The sequence below is a fragment of the Pinus tabuliformis genome, chromosome 7 (genome assembly GCF_031772625.1).
Source record: "Pinus tabuliformis cultivar Carrire ecotype Pingquan chromosome 7, CPIR1, whole genome shotgun sequence".
NCBI lineage: Eukaryota > Viridiplantae > Streptophyta > Pinopsida > Pinales > Pinaceae > Pinus > Pinus tabuliformis.
The window spans coordinates 780,085,224-780,102,090 of record NC_142293.1 but is presented as its reverse complement, the minus strand read 5'-3'; positions in this window follow the sequence as shown (position 1 = coordinate 780,102,090).

Genomic DNA, 16,867 nt, shown 5'->3' with positions numbered 1-16,867 from the left:
AGGTTATCTGAAGTCCAGGAAAAATCATTATGGACTGTGTTTTGTAACTCAGTTAAAGCAGATAGACAGTATAGTCCAGCTTCTACTGTTTGAGGACTGGCCTCGGCCTCCTCGGAAGGTCTAACCTTTGTACATATTTTTTCCTTACTTTATAATAGAACTAGCCTTTATTAAAACTTTGTTTAAAAATAAATCGTTTGAAAATAAACGTTTTATGCATTAAAAAGTATAGATAATAGGAAAAGTGGTAGATCAGCCAGTCCCTTTGGGAACTCTTATGATTTCTTGACTGAGAACATCTTGCTATCATAAAATTTTTAAAATTATGTGACTTGATATTTATCGATTAAAAGATAATATCCAAGTGAGGGTTCTATCACGTTGAAAAATCGTTGCAATTGCTTGAATAGTAGCACCATAAACTTTTGGAAATTTTGTTAGATAAATTTATGTATTAAAAAAATCCATGAGAGAGATTAAAAGTAATACATAAATATATTAACATTTGCATAAAAAGGTTGAGGCGTTTATGGTAAAACAAACGGGAGAAAGATTTACCTAACACGAAAATATTAATGGGATAAAATGATCTTTATAGAAGAATCATTTTCCACAATCAATACGTCTCATTACAAAGGAATGTTATTTCTAAATATAAAATTTAGAAATACTTATTTTCATTTTAATAATATTTTTTAATACTTATTAATATATGGGGTAAATTTTATTATAAATATCAGATTTAAAATAAGAGTGTTTTTATTAGGGTTTTCAGGATCTATGTATGATCAAAAGTTTTGAGAAAGTTTCATGGTAGTACACCTTAACATTGTATCTGATTCCAAAGGGTTCATGGTTTGTGTGTTAAATTATTCAATTTGTTATTAAGTTTTTGTTAAGTTCTTTTTTGGGCAGTTACTATTCATTAGGGTTTGCTCTGAGATCTCCTTTTTATAATTTATGACCCTTGCACCTTTATTTGACATTTTTTATAATTCAAGTTTTTAATGTGATATGGAGAGTGAATATATATATGTGTGTGTGTGTGTGTGTGTGTGTGTATGTATGTAGGTATAACTTATAGTAAGTATTAGGTTTTTCTCAGTTTCTTCAACAACTTATTAAGATTTTACATGTTTATTAATTATATGATTTCAAAAAACATGGTTATCAATATGAATCATTATTATCTAATTTATTTTAATGTGACATGTATGTCATGAAATTTTAAAATTTTCCCATTTGGTTTTGGATTGATTGTGAATTTTGTCGACATTACAACATCTCCTCCATACTAGGATGCAGAGAAAATCTCTACACAATAATAAAAGGAATATAACTAGTGCAACCATATAAATTAAATGACCGCTAAAAACTTATTGACATTAAAACAATTACTTCGAACACTTATTTGATATCCCTAGTGTAAGCTACCGTAAAAAACCTAAATTTAATATTCATTAAACTAAAATGATATTACTAAGTTAATTTAATATAATGAAATACCTGGATGCAAGTCAAGAAATAGTTTCTTGAAAAATTTATTGTAAAAGTCAATTTAGTATTCATGAAACTGAAATGATTATGAGAATAGAAGGTTGAAGAGAGGAAGTCAATTGTTGAAAAAGGTTTCACGAAGGACTATTGATGCAAAAGCATTAAAGATTCCAAGCCATTAAATCCTCATTATGAAAAGAAATAATAAACAAAAATAAAAATAATAAAATAATAAAAATTTAAAAATGAGGTCATGATTTTTAGAAGAATTTATATTCTTCTATAAAAAGAAATTCTATTTTCCAGGTTGGTATATTTTATGAGTTCTAGAACTAATGATTCATAGTTTTAGAAAAATTATGGATAGGTAATATTTTGCACATAAAGCAAAAATAAATATACCTTGAAAAAGCATGAGTGGTTTTAGAATTTAGAAAAATATGATTTATGGAGTTATTTATGGATGATTTATTGTGATATTCTTTTTTTGTGAATTTGTCTTTGATCCTCCAGGTTTGAGCTGTGGCTTGAGGAGCCATGACCCAGGGGCATCTACTCCTTCAAAGTAACCAGTGGATCGTACCCGGCATGGACCACACTTGCCCTTAGCTAACTGGATTTTTTTAGCATGTCTCCTCCCCCTAGCACAGGGCACAACCATTCCCCATGAGCTTTGACCATGGGTTTCCTTCCTAACCAGGCCCATCCTCAACTATTTGTGCTAGTGGGACTTGACGATTTATTGAGTGATTTTAGAATTTAGAAAAAATATTATTTATGGCGTGATTTTTGGATTTAGAAAAGATATTGCATTTTCTTAATCTTACATATTGTAAGCCTATGGGAAACGAGAACTAATTGCAAAATGCACATAGAATTAGGCAATAAAAAGGAATGAATGTTCTTGAATAATTATATGTACAAAATTTGTTGAATAAAATTCTGTCCTATGGAGAACTTAGCGCAAGATTGTTTCATCTATTACCTTGCTACTATTGGCTACAGTAGTGTGGCATAAATTATCAATTCGACATAGAATAATACATCAAAAGTCTCATTGGGATGAGGAATTCCATAAATTAAAAGATAAGTTAATTGTATATCAATTTCTTAAAATAGTTTGCATATGAATGATATCAATATCTATTATATTAGATTTCTCTTAGGACTGAAATTACTTATGGATAGAATTAATATAAATTATGCTATATTTCTTTTAGAAAAGAAGTAAATATTTGCATGCGTGAAATTAGCTATTGTGCAAAGAAGTATATGGTTTCATGTAAGAAAAATAGATATCATGCAAAGAAGTATATGTGTGCATAAAAAAATATCTTCCACACATGTAGAAGTTCGATTTCCTGAAAATATTTTATGAATTATTGAAAAATGAAGATAATTTAATGAGACTAATATTTGAAAAGATTTGCATGAGTTATTTAAAAATGAAGGCAAGTCAATGAGAATAATATTGAAAATATTTGCATGAGCTCTTGAAAAATGAATATAAGTTAACGACGATAATGCCGGAGTGGATTTCATGGGTTCTTGAAAGGATTTTCGTGGATTGTGAACAAAGAAAAGTCAAGTATATTAAATTCTTGAAAATATCCCATGAATTTGTGTGACCCGTGTTGTTGTCTTGAAATGGCTGCGAGAAATTTGTATTTGTTTATGCATGGATAGAACAACTATTTGGGGTAGATTCATTGAGAAAAAAATATTTGTTCTTGCATGCATGGAAACAAAAATTATTATGATTTTGTTTTGAAAATGAATAAATATAGAGGTGCACAAAATAATAGCCACAATGTTAGTTCTCTTGAAAAGAATAGTTGTTTATGTACATATAGAGATAGCTAATGTGTTAGTGTTCTTGGAAAAGAATAAGTCATTACAATATATATATATATATATATATATATATATATATATATATATATATATATATATATATATATATATATATATATATATATATATGCATGTAGAGGAAAATAAATATTGTGTTAGACTTTTTGAAAAGAAATATATAAATGCATGTAATAAATATGTTAGCTTCCTTTTACATATTTTCATGCAAAAAAAGTGATAGCTAAGATAGCTATCTCTATTGATAAAGTTTATGTAATTGTACGCATAAAGATCATAACTATTGTGTTAGAAAAAAAATATTTGCATGCACAATAACAATATCTATTATGTTAGCTTCCTTTAGGAATATTATGAATTTACATGCAAGATTATGTTAGCTATCCTCTCGAAATATTAGGCATGTACATATAATATTATGTTTTCATTATTTTGGAAATATTGTGTATTTTCATGAAAGAGTATGTTAGCCTCCTTTCGAGAAAAGATTATGTATCTAAATGTAGAAAAAACAAATATTGTGAAAAGTTTATGTATTCACATGAAAAACCATAACTAATGTTCTAGTTTTCTTTAAAGGAATAAGGACATTTGTAGTGCTTTGGAAAAGAATGTGGACTTATGGGTGAGGGGAATAAAAATTAATGTGGTGTTTGATAGTTATATGTTTTTTATTAATGTGTGTGCAATGATGTTAAAGAAGGCATGGCATGATATTATGTTTATGTTTTATGTATGCACACAAATAGATGTTGAAGCATCACTGATAAATAATTATTATTCGATTTATTATTATTTTATCTAATCATGATATCAAAGTTCGATGATAGTAGGAGTTGTAGAAAAATTATGACATATGTGAAACATGGATTGTGATTAACATTGTGGAAGGAAATAAACTAGTTGTCTATGCGGGTTGAAGGATTGTCCAATACAAGATAATCTAATGATGGGAAGAACCAAGTTGCAAGGAATTAATTTTCATGGCTTTGTGGGCAAATGCTATCATGATGATCGTAACAGCTTATAGCTAGTGATGTTGCATTTCGGATGATAATTCTTTGTAAGATTTTTTATGAGAATGGTTAAGGGATGGACTCCCTTACAAGCCCTTTAAGGTGACATTTATCCTTAAAGTGAACAATAGAATGTCAAAGGACAATGAAATAACCCTTATAGATATTAAAAATGAACAATGAGTCAAGTGGTAAAACTTGGCTATAATGGGTAATTGATGATTGAGTCTTGTCATGATTGAATTACGATTGGTAGAATTGATTAGTTATTATTGCATGACTAACTATCAAAAATTATATGCATGAATTAATTTTGATTAATTCTTATTGCAAGTTGTAAACAAGTGATTGTGGTAGTTTACTTCATATTGCTAGTCTGTTGGTAATAATACACTGTGGAATTGGGAATGTTTAGATTATTACCATAATTTTTATTGAAAATTACACATTGATGATAAATCAGTGTCTTTGAATGATTAAAGTTATGTTTAAGCTTTTATGCACATGCAAGAAAATTACAATGATTGCACAAGTGAATATTGGTTTAACCATGCATACCTATGATTGCAAGTTCTTGAAGGTGACAAATAACTTGGATCATGATACAATAGTGTTGTTAAATTGACTGATTTGATAGTTCTAATAGCTTTATGTGATTACCTTGTTTGTTTAAATCTCAGAAATTTACAAATTGATGATTATATGATGATTTTAGATGGGTTTCATCTCATATTTAACAAACATGTTAATGATCCAGGTGGATATTGGTGGCCACCTGCCAAGTCCACCTGGACCCCCACCATTGTCTTTCTCAGCATTTTCAGTTTCCTTAATTGTAGCACAACTTACTATTTTTAGCAATTTTTCGGGTCCTGAACTTCCGGAGCCGTTTTGAGGCCCTAAACGACGTTTTTTGGGGAATCCGGGGGCAACACGAGTCCATGAAATGGACTGGTGTTGCCCATTCGAACAATGATAGTGCTCGGATAGATCTTTCTAATGAGCTATTGTACACGTCAAACGGAGATCATATGCCAAAGTTACGACCCCGGGAAGTTGATGTACCAACTTACCCCCAAACGGGGCCCACAGTTTGGCGTTTCATCTCCTAGGGTTAGGTTTAGGAATGTTAAGGGTTTTTCCATTGTTTCTCAACAATAAATAGGCCTTCGAGCCTCATTGTAACACAGTTCAGAGGCATGTAGCCATCACATCTCTTCTCAGAGATAAGCTACCATCGCCCTAGCTAGTTTATTGCCATTTCTGTTTGTAAGCATATTTCAGTATTTTCCATTAATGAAATGAAGTATTATCTCCGCTGCATCTTTGTGTATATGGTTATCTCTGTAATTTGTTGCATTCCTGTTTAAATCCGGATCAGTGGTATCAGAGCGGTCTGCTTTTTCTCTGTTTTTCTTTGCATGTCCCCAACAAGGTCGGGATATAAGGAGTTAGGGCTTGAACTGGTTGAAGCTTTGCAAGACCAGCCTCGCAAATCCCGATGGCCTCCCATGGCGGACGAGAAGAAAGACGAGGGGGCAGGAGATCCCATCAAAATCTTGCTCGAAGAAGCGCTCGAGCGACAATGGAACGCGATGATGGACAACTTTGCGCAGATCCTTCAGCGGCTACCCAGAAGCGGCGCATCGGCTTCCAGCAGCTCCTCTGGAAACGCCACACCCTTTAAGGTACAAGTTAATTTTGAAATCCCCATATTCGAGGGTCAGATAGACGCCGATGTCGTAGATAAATGGTTAAATCTGCTAGAGGGTTATTTTTCTGTTCATGAATTTTCGAGTCGGGAAAAGATTGTTTTTGCTCTTCTCAAAGTACTCCCCCACGTCAAGGACTGGTGGGAAACCTACTGCGAGCAGAAGGATGAAAGTACTGGCTCACTATTTTCAGCCGCACCCACCTGGGATTCATTCCGGGATGCCATCAAGGAGCAGTACTACCCTGTCGGAAGCTATGAGGATGAATACATAAAGTGGACCACGCTGCGGCAGGGAAGGGACCAAGACGTGTCGGAGTTCACCAATCTTTTCCATACCCTTCGCAAAAAGTTGGGTATCAAGGATTCGGAGCAACATTTGATACTCAAATACCGTGGCTGCCTGCACAAGTACATCCAGGAAGAAATACAGTTCCTAAACATCCCCTCGCTCGGCGCAGCATACCGGTATGCCGTCAAGGTCGAGCAGAAGTTTAAACAAAAGAAGCGAGACTTTGGATCTGCAAATCCAAAGCAGGGGAAAGGTGCCCCTAAACCACAGAACAAAGGACAAAGCCAAGGCGGGACAGCCCAAGACAACCAGCCGAAGCTGCAAGCAAAGAGCAACGCCGCGAAGCCAAGAAAGGACACTGGAAAATGGTGTGAGTTCCATAAGAGCTCCACTCACAACACAAGTGAGTGTCGGGCCAAGCAGTCACTGGTGGCTGAGCTAAAGGTTTCAGAATCAGATGCATGTTCCGACTCTGAGTCAGAACCCGATAATGGGTATGAAAAAGGGAAGCAGATCATTGATGCGGATCCCAGCGCCACTGTTGCTACCGCAAAGATCCAGAAAAATGAACCCGAAGATCCAGAGGAGGAGGAGCGTCTCTTCCACTCCCAGATGTGGGTAAAGGGCTCCCCGATACAGTTCATTGTTGATAGCGGGAGTCAAAAGAACCTCATTTCGGCAGAGGTCGTGAAGCGGTTGGGCTTACCGACCACATCACATCCACAACCATACACCATTGGGTGGCTTCACCAAGGGCGAGATCTTCGCGTGAGCCAGCAGTGTCGCCTTCCATACAACATCAAGCCCTTCACGGATGAGGTATTGTGTGACATTGCTCCCCTTGAAGTTTGTGATGTATTACTAGGACAACCATACTTGTGGAAGCGACATGCTGTGTATGAATCAAGGCCCCGTGCTGTTATTATTACATTGGGAAATAAGTTGTTCAGGATACCAGAGGTAGCACCACCTGCCACCATCTCTTTGATTACTGCAAAACAATGCAGTAAGATCATTTCCAAAACCAGGAAATTTGTTTTCCTGATGATACGCCCTCAAGGGAAGAAGAAGACAGTGGTCGCGGCCTCCAAACGGGGTCCCTCTGCACGGCAGCTACAGATGGACAAGATTGTGGAGGAGTACGAAGACATCTTCACCTCCCCGGCAGGGGTTCCTCTGCACTGTCAAGTCAAGCACTCCATCGATCTGACCCCAGGTGCGCCGCTACCCAATGGACCAATTTATCGGCGCTCCGTTCTGGAGAACAATGAAATCAAGAGGCAGATTCAGGAGCTCCTACAGAAATATCAGATCCGTCCGAGTTCTTCGCCCTGTGGGAGCCCGATAGTGTTGGTACAGAAGAAGGATGGGACGTGGAGACTCTGTATTGACTATCGGGCGCTGAACAAGATCACTGTCCGTAATAGGTACCCGATCTCGCGGATTGATGACCTCCTAGACCAACTAAAGGGGGCGAAATATTTCAGCAAGATCGATCTGAAGTCAGGATATCACCAGGTACCAATTGAACCCTCAGATGTGTGGAAGACTGCCTTCAAATCCGAGGAGGGCCTCTTCGAATGGTTGGTCATGCCTTTCGGATTGACGAATGCTCCTGCAACCTTTATGAGGCTAATGGATGACATCTTGCGGCCATTCACCAACTCCTTTGTAGTAGTATACTTGGATGACATTCTGATCTTCAGCCAGAGTTGGGAAGAGCACCTCCACCACATCCGACAGGTTCTCCAAACACTGCGGCAACACAAGCTATGTGCCAATTTGGAGAAATGCACTTTTGGCATGACCGAGGTTCAGTATCTGGGATACATCATTGATGAACAGGGGGTGCATGTCGATCCAGCCAAGGTCCAAGTCATTCGGGATTGGCCCTCTCCAACCACTCTAACAGAGCTCTGCAGCTTTCTAGGTCTTGCCAACTTCTACCGCAGGTTTGTGTTTGGATTTTCTCATATTTCTTGGCCCTTGAGTCAAGTCACCAAGGGCGGGGCGAAAGCAAAATTCTTTTGGTCTGAATCTCAACAGAAGGCATTCAGGGAGTTGAAGGATCGCCTCTGCACGGCACCAGTGCTCGCATTACCAGATTTACAACAACCATTTGAGGTCGAGACAGATGCCTCTGACTATGCTATTGGGGCAGTCCTTACTCAACATGGACATCCAATGGCATATCACAGTGAAACACTTTCAGACACAGTCCGGAAGTACCCCACTTATGATAAAGAGATGTATTCCATTGTACAGGCCTGCCGACAATGGAAGCATTACATTTTGAGGAAGGAAACGGTCATCCACACAGACCACCGACCTCTGCAGTTCATACAGACCCAAGGGAAATTGCAGAATGATCGCCATCAGAAGTGGTCTACATACCTGCAACAGTTTCACTTGAATATCAAGTATAAAAAGGGCAGCACCAATAATGTTGCAGATTGCCTAAGTCGACCACCGATCATGGCGCTAACCACCGTGCTCAACTCTTGCGGGCACGAGACTTCTGATTGGCCACTTCTCTACAAAAGCGACCCAGAATTCGGCCACACATACCAGACACTCTTGGAGGGTCGGCAGGTTGCAGATTTTCACCTCCAGGATGCCCTATTATGCCACCTCGGTCACCTCTGTGTTCCTTCAAGCGAGCGTGCCAAGATGATTTGGGAAGCACACTACAGTCGGGCTGCTGGGCATTTCGGGGTCGAGAAAACAGTGGCAGTACTGCAAAACTATTTCTATTGGCCGAATCTTCGACAGGATGTTGGGAAGTACATCCGATCATGTACTGCCTGTGCCATTGCCAAACCGACCATTAAGAAGCAAGGCCTCTATACCCCGTTGCCTACCCCTAGTCGACCTTGGGAATCCATCTCCATGGATTACATGTCAGGCCTTCCTTCCACTAAGCATGGAAATGACTGTGTTTTTGTGGTCGTCGACAGGTTCTCAAAGATGGCCATTATGATGGCCTGCAAGAAGAATATCACAGCAGAAGCCACTGCTAAACTCTTCTTTGAATGAGTGTGGGTGCACTTTGGGATCCCACAGTTTATCATCTCAGATCGGGACAGCCGGTTTCTCAGTACCTTTTGGTCCAGTCTCTGGTCAATGCTGGACACCAAACTCACGAAGTCCACAGCCTTCCATCCTCAAACTGATGGCCAGACAGAGGTTGTCAATAGGATGATTGTGCACATTCTGCGCATGTATAACTCAAAGCATCCACGCACATGGGATGAGAGCCTCCCCTACGTTCAGCACAGCTACAACCGAGCTCTTCACAGCTCCACTGGCCATAGCCCTTTTCAGGTGGGTTTGGGATTCCAGCCACTATGCCCCATTGATGTGGCCATGCCACTTGCAGCTACTCACATGAATTTAGCTCATGTCCAGTCTGAAACAGATAAGGCCACCAGCTTCATTGAGCTCATCCAACATATTCGCCAACAGGTCCATGAAATTCTTGAGAAATCAAATGCCAAGTACAAGCAACGACATGATCAACATCGGGTGCCACACAAGTTTCAGGTGGGCGACAAAGTCTGGTTACATTTGCAAAAGGAACGCCTTACTGGAGCCTATCGGAAATTGAGACCACTCTGATATGGTCCTTACACCATTACTAAGGCTATGGGAGACAATGCATTTGAGCTCAACATTCCCCCATTCCTTGGCCTGCACCCAGTATTTAATGCGGACCGCCTTCGGCCATACTTTCCACCATTGCTAGACACATCCGACATTGCAGAACAGCTCAAACCCACAGAATTAAATCCAGATTGCATGGAACACGCTGCAACTGATCGGATCATGGACACACAGATCAAGAACACTCGCCAACAGAATATCCAACTGTATCGAGTTGTCAAAGCGGGCCAACTCCTTAAGCAGGGCAAGTGGCTCACCAGGGAACAAGTTCAGCAGAAGTTTCCTCATCTCATGGAGGAGCTCAACGCAATGGGGACCATTGCTTCCTAAGGGGGGAGGAATGATCCAGGTGGATATTGGTGGCCACCTGCCAAGTCCACCTGGACCCCCACCATTGTCTTTCTCAGCATTTTCAGTTTCCTTAATTGTAGCACAACTTACTATTTTTAGCAGTTTTTCGGGTCCTGAACTTCCGGAGCCGTTTTGAGGCCCTAAACGACGTTTTTTGGGGAATCCAGGGGCAACACGAGCCCATGGAATGGATTGGTGTTGCCCGTTCCAACAATGATAGTGCTCGAATAGATCTTTCTAATGAGCTATTGTACGTGTCAAACGGAGATCATATGCCAAAGTTACGACCTCGGGAAGTTGATGTACCAACTTACCCCCAAACGGGGCCCACAGTTTGGCGTTTCATCTCCTAGGGTTAGGTTTTGGAATGTTAAAGGTTTTTCCATTGTTTCTCAACAATAAATAGGCCTTCGAGCCTCATTGTAACACAGTTCAGAGGCATGTAGCCATCACATCTCTTCTCAGAGATAAGCTACCATCGCCCTAGCTAGTTTATTGCCATTTCTGTTTGTAAGCATATTTCAGTATTTTCCATTAATGAAATGAAGTATTATCTCCGCTGCATCTTTGTGTATATGGTTATCTCTGTAATTTGTTGCGTTCCTGTTTAAATCCGGATCAGTTAATTACATATTTTAGAAATCAATCTAATGTGTGTGAATATTGCAGTGAAAAAACAAATATATAATTAGAAAATTACACCATGTTGTGAAAACACACTGTTTTTAGTTCTCCTTGGAAAAAGAAAAAATCAGATGGTATTTGAATCTATTGGTATTACTATTTTGATTAATCCAGAGAAGTTTGTGTGAATGACTTGAATCTAGTAGTACTTCTTAATGATTATTTGTTAGATTCATATGCGTAAATGAAACAATATGTTGCATGAGTTAGAAACTATGAGAATGACAAAGATTAAGTTATTTTTCGCCTAACTGTTGTTTGGGAAAATAACTTATGGGAACTTCGTTTTAACATTTGGAGGATATATCCTTGCTCTGTTACTTCCAATGTATAGAATAATGTTAGAAAATCTTGTTATAGAGTGCTATTAGATGATATTGTTTATGGAAGGTAACATTATCAATACCTTTCTACGTGTTGAAATATTGAAAACATAGATGCATGTGAAAGTGAAATGCATCTTGAATGTATTTGAAAAATGTTTTGTGTGTAATAGTATTTTGGTAGAAGGTATGGTTTTATTAAAAAAATTGTGACTAATATTACTGATGTGATTAAGCAGGGTGGCTTAATGGAAACATAAGAACTTGTGAAAGGTAAAATGTTTCAATGTGAATTGCAACTACATATGAGAAGGTATAATGTTTAACGTTATGATATGAAATATTGGTATTGTTTTACTAAAACTACATGTCGATAATTATGTGGAAAATTTAAATGAATACCACTCATAAATTTTTCACATAACTATCGACATGTAGTTTTAGTAAAACAATACCAATATTTCATATGGTAACGTTAAACATTATCTCTCTCTCTCTCTCTCTCTCTCTCTCTCTCTCTCTCTCTCTCTCTATATATATATATATATATATATATATATATATATATATATATATATATATATATATATATAGATATATAGATATATGTATGTATATATATATATATATATAGATATATGAGATTAGCAAGAGAGTAATAGGTATTAAATGTTTTCTATGTTAATATTGACTATTTTAGACACGGACAATTTTTGGATTGGATGACTATGGAAGCCATGTTTAAAATTTTGTGATGATGTGATTTATTTAATTATTTTGATGCAGTCGAATAAATAAAAATGTTGGAAATTACTCATGAGAAGAGCACTACAGTTAGAAGATTTCTTTCCAGTTTGGAAACATCTATCAGTGGCTAAGTCTAAGATAAACCTTCCCTAAAAAAAATTCCTAAAAATCCCTATGAAAAAATAATTAGAAATAAATGGATTTAATATGATAAGAGAGAAGGGTCATATTAAATCACTTAATTGGAGAAATATACTAAGTCTGAGTGAAATAAAGTGCTACGAGAGAAAAATGAAGGCTTTAAAGAAAAATGAAAGAACCTTTTTCAAAAAAAACCAAAGGCATAGGAAAAAGGGTTAGTAAACCAATAAGTGTGATGCTGCTAAAATATGTTGCGAAGGAAGCCTACACAAGAAATAACCAGGGAGTCAATGAGGTCGTTGATTCTAGTGGCAAGTAAAGCTTGGCTCTTGGGGAACATGCAGAGGCAGTTCGTGGTGGTAGGGAATATGCTTGGTTCCTCGGTATTTTTCTTGATGTGTTTCTCATAGTACAACGAGTTAATTAATTAGATAAATGACATCATAAAGATGAATTTTCTATATGTTTGTGTAAGAATTATATGTACATCTTGACAAGAAAGGATCCTAGTGTTTACAAAGGAATTAAAGGAAATGCAATTTCCTCTATTGTATTAATAATCTTATGAATGGTTTTAGTAGGGGATAAGGCAATATGAATTTGATGAAGTTATTGATAATTTTGATGATTAGAGTGCCAGGTCATCTCTAAGTAATTATAGAAGTATTGTGATTAAAATATCACTTAACATTGCATAAGTGATTGATAGTTAAAAATAATTCATTTGATTGAAAATGTTATGATTAATGTGATTGAATTTGTTTATTAGAGATAGAGGGTGCTTTCCATGGAAGTTGTGGAAACACCTATAGTTAAAAGTTGTGGATAAAGTGACCATGAATTCCAAGAATAATTGTTAACTAATGGTAAATTGGTATGGATATTTTATTTTCATCTCAAAAAAATGAATAATGTCTTATTGAAGGAAAGTATAAATTGCTTATTTTTGTAGTTGTAAATGATTATGATTATTGATAAACATTATTGATTTAACTTATTGAAGACAAAATTTATTCGTTATGAATGGAAAAGATTATTTTTTGGTTCTTTATATTGTTATATTATAAGTAAAAGTTAAATTTCCAACAAGAGAAGAACATCAAGGATGGTGTTCTCTTTAAAAGGGGAGGAGTATGTAATATCCTTGGCGTAAGCTACAGTAAAAACTCTCATAAAATTCATGTATTACATATTACAAAATATTACTAAGTTAATTTAATATAATCAAATATGTGGACACATTTCAATAAATAGTTTATTTAAGAATTCATTGTAAAACTAATTTTAATATTCATGAAACTGAAATGATTATGAGAACAAAAGGGTGAAGATAGGAACTCAATTCTTGAAAAATGTTTCACGAAGGATTATTGATATAGGAGCATTAGAGATTAAAAGCCATTAAATATTTTTTGTGAAATAAATAATAAATAAACAGATAAGAATAATAAAAATAAGAATAAAAAATAAATTAAATTAAAAATGAGGCTTTGACTTTTGAGAGGAATTTATATTCTTCTATGTAAAGAAATTGTATTTTCCAAGTTGGTATATTTTATGAGTTTTAGAACTAATGAGTCATAGTTTTAGAAAAGCTATGGATAGGTGATATTTTGTACATAAAGCAAAAGAAAATCTACCTTGAAAAAACATGAGTGATTTTAGAATTTAGAAAAATATGATTTATGGATGATTTATTAAGTGATTTTAAAATTTAGAAAAATATGATCTATGGATGATTTATGGTGTTCATTTAGGATTTAGAAAATCTATTTCATTTTCCTAATTCTACTTATTGTAAGCCTATGAGAAATTATAATTAATTGAAAAATGTATGTAGAATGAGGCCAACAGAAAATAATTAATGTTTTTGAATAATTATATGTACAAAATTTGTTGAATGAAATTCAGTCCTAAGGAGAACCCAGTGTAGCATTGTTTCATCTCTTACTTGGAAAGTATTGCTTGTAGTAGTGTGGTAGAAATTATCAATTTGACATAGAATACTAGGTCAGAGTCTCAAAGGGATGAAGAATTCCAAGTATTAAAAGATAAGTTATCTGTGCATCAATTTCTTAAAAGAATTTGCATATGCATGAGATCAATATCTATTATATTAGATTTCTCTTAGAAAAGAAATTGCATATGCATGAGATTAATATATATTATGCTAGATTTATTTTAGAAAAGAAGTAAATGTTTGCATATAGGAAAATAACTATTGTGCAAATAAGTATATGGTTGCATGTAAGAAAAATAGCTACCATGCAAAGAAGTATATGTTTGCATGAAAAAATAGCTGCCACACATCTAGAAGTTCAATTTATTGAAAATATTGCATGAATTATTGAAAAACGAAGATAATTTAATGAGACTAATCTTGGAAAATATTTGCATGAGTTATTGAAAAATGAAGACAATTTAATGAGAATAATCTTGAAAATATTTGCATGAGCTCTTGAAAAATGAAGATAAGTTAACGAGGGTAATTCTTGAGTGGATTGCATGGGTTCTTGAAAGGATTTTCGTGGGTTGTGAACAAAGAAAAGTTAACTAGAGTAATTTCTTGAAAATAACCCATGAATCTATGTGACCCATGTTGTTGTCCTGAAAAGACTGCAAGAAATTTGTATTTATTTATGCATGGATAAAAATATTATTTGGGGTAGATTTCTTGGGAAAGAAATATGTGTTCTTGCATGGACGGAGGGAAAAAATTATTGTAATTTCTTTTCGAAAAAAATAACTATAGATGTCCAAAACACAATATCCATGATGTTAGTTCTCTTGAAAAGAATAGTTGCTTATGTAAATATAGAGATAACTAATATATTAGTGTTCTCAGAAAAGAATGTGTTGTTTTATCCTCAATTATGTATATTGTTTCTGCATGAAAATAATAAGTCATTATATATATCTATATATATATGAGAATATAATTATTGTGTTAGAATTCTTGAAAAGAAATATGTAAATGCATGTAATAAATATGTTAGCCTTCCTTTGGATAAGTACATGTACCTGAACATAAGAAATAATAATTATCTTGCTATCTTTACTTGGAATAGAGCATTTATTTTTATTTACAATGGTTATTGTGAATAGATCTCATTTGGAAAAGATGTTGTTGGAAATAACATGCATTTGCATGCATAGGAACATTGTCCATTGTGTTAGCTTCATTTTACGTATTTTCATGCACCAAAAGAAATAGCTAAGGGGGCTAGTTCTATTGATAAAGTTTATGTAATTACATGCATAAAGATCATAACTATTGAGCTAGAAAAATATATATTTGCATGCACAATAACAATATATATTATGTTAGATTTCCTTTGGAAATATTATGAATTTTCATGCAATATTATGTTAGCTATCCTCTCGAAATATTGTGTGTTTATAACTCATATTCGTATGAAACATATTCATATGGAAAAAATCTTAAAAATTAATCAATTCAATTAAAAGGATAGAAAGAGAATAACTATTTTTGGGATAAATATCAACCTTTGATTTGGGAATGCTACTAAGAATATAAAAATTATACATCTTTCACAAACTTTTTTTTTGTCTATCAAAAGAGAAACAATATAATATCATTAGTGAAATCCAGAGTAAAAAAATAGATAGAACAACCCCCTTGGCTTCTCTATATCCAGAGGTGAGATCAGGGGGTTACAAAGATAGTATAAGTATTAACAATCAACCATTATTTCTCATAGGCTTCCAAGCCTTACATAAAAAAATTATGGAATGAAAAACAAATAACTTGAGATAATCATGTCACAGAAGGTGGTGAGGAGGAATTCAAGGAGGAACTATTGGGAAGTCATCCCGCTCATGCATATGAAAGTCAATGTGCTCTACTCAGGCCTCCAAAGCATGCACGAAGTCATTCAGGCATCTCTGGTTTCGGCGGATGTTATCAAGCAACTCCAAACTCTCATTGATGCATAATTGAATATCATTAATATAGGCCACCAATTTGTTCTGGTCTTCATTATGGTGGTGTCTCATAATGTACATGTTGGCTTGGAAACCTCTCAGTTGATCTGCAATGGTTTCCAGTAAGGCTGGAGCCTCCAATATTACTATTGAATGCCCTTGATCATGAGTGACCTCACCCTCATATTCTCCACTAACGACAACCCTGAAGCTAAGATCAAGTCACTAATTTACCACTCAACATTGCCTTGATGCCCACCTCCATGATGGGGACACCCACACTGGCAGGGCATGGTTAGACGCACCCAAAGACCATTAACTAGAATGATCAAATGAGACACATCTACCCAAGAGGAATCAACCATCTACACATGCACGAGCAAACATAAACAATGCCAAAATTTATCCACTATGGCTTCAAAGTTATGTCAAAGCCAGGGCTCCCAATGAATTCGAAAAATTAACACTTCTCTAATGCCCCTAGATGACCTTATTCCTCTAGTAGTCCACCACCATACTAGGGGAGGGCTAGCAACAGTGCTTAGTCCAAAAGCACACAACTGCACACCCAAAAACTTGCCAAATACCGCAAAACATGAACCTAGGAAACAACTAACGAGGGAAT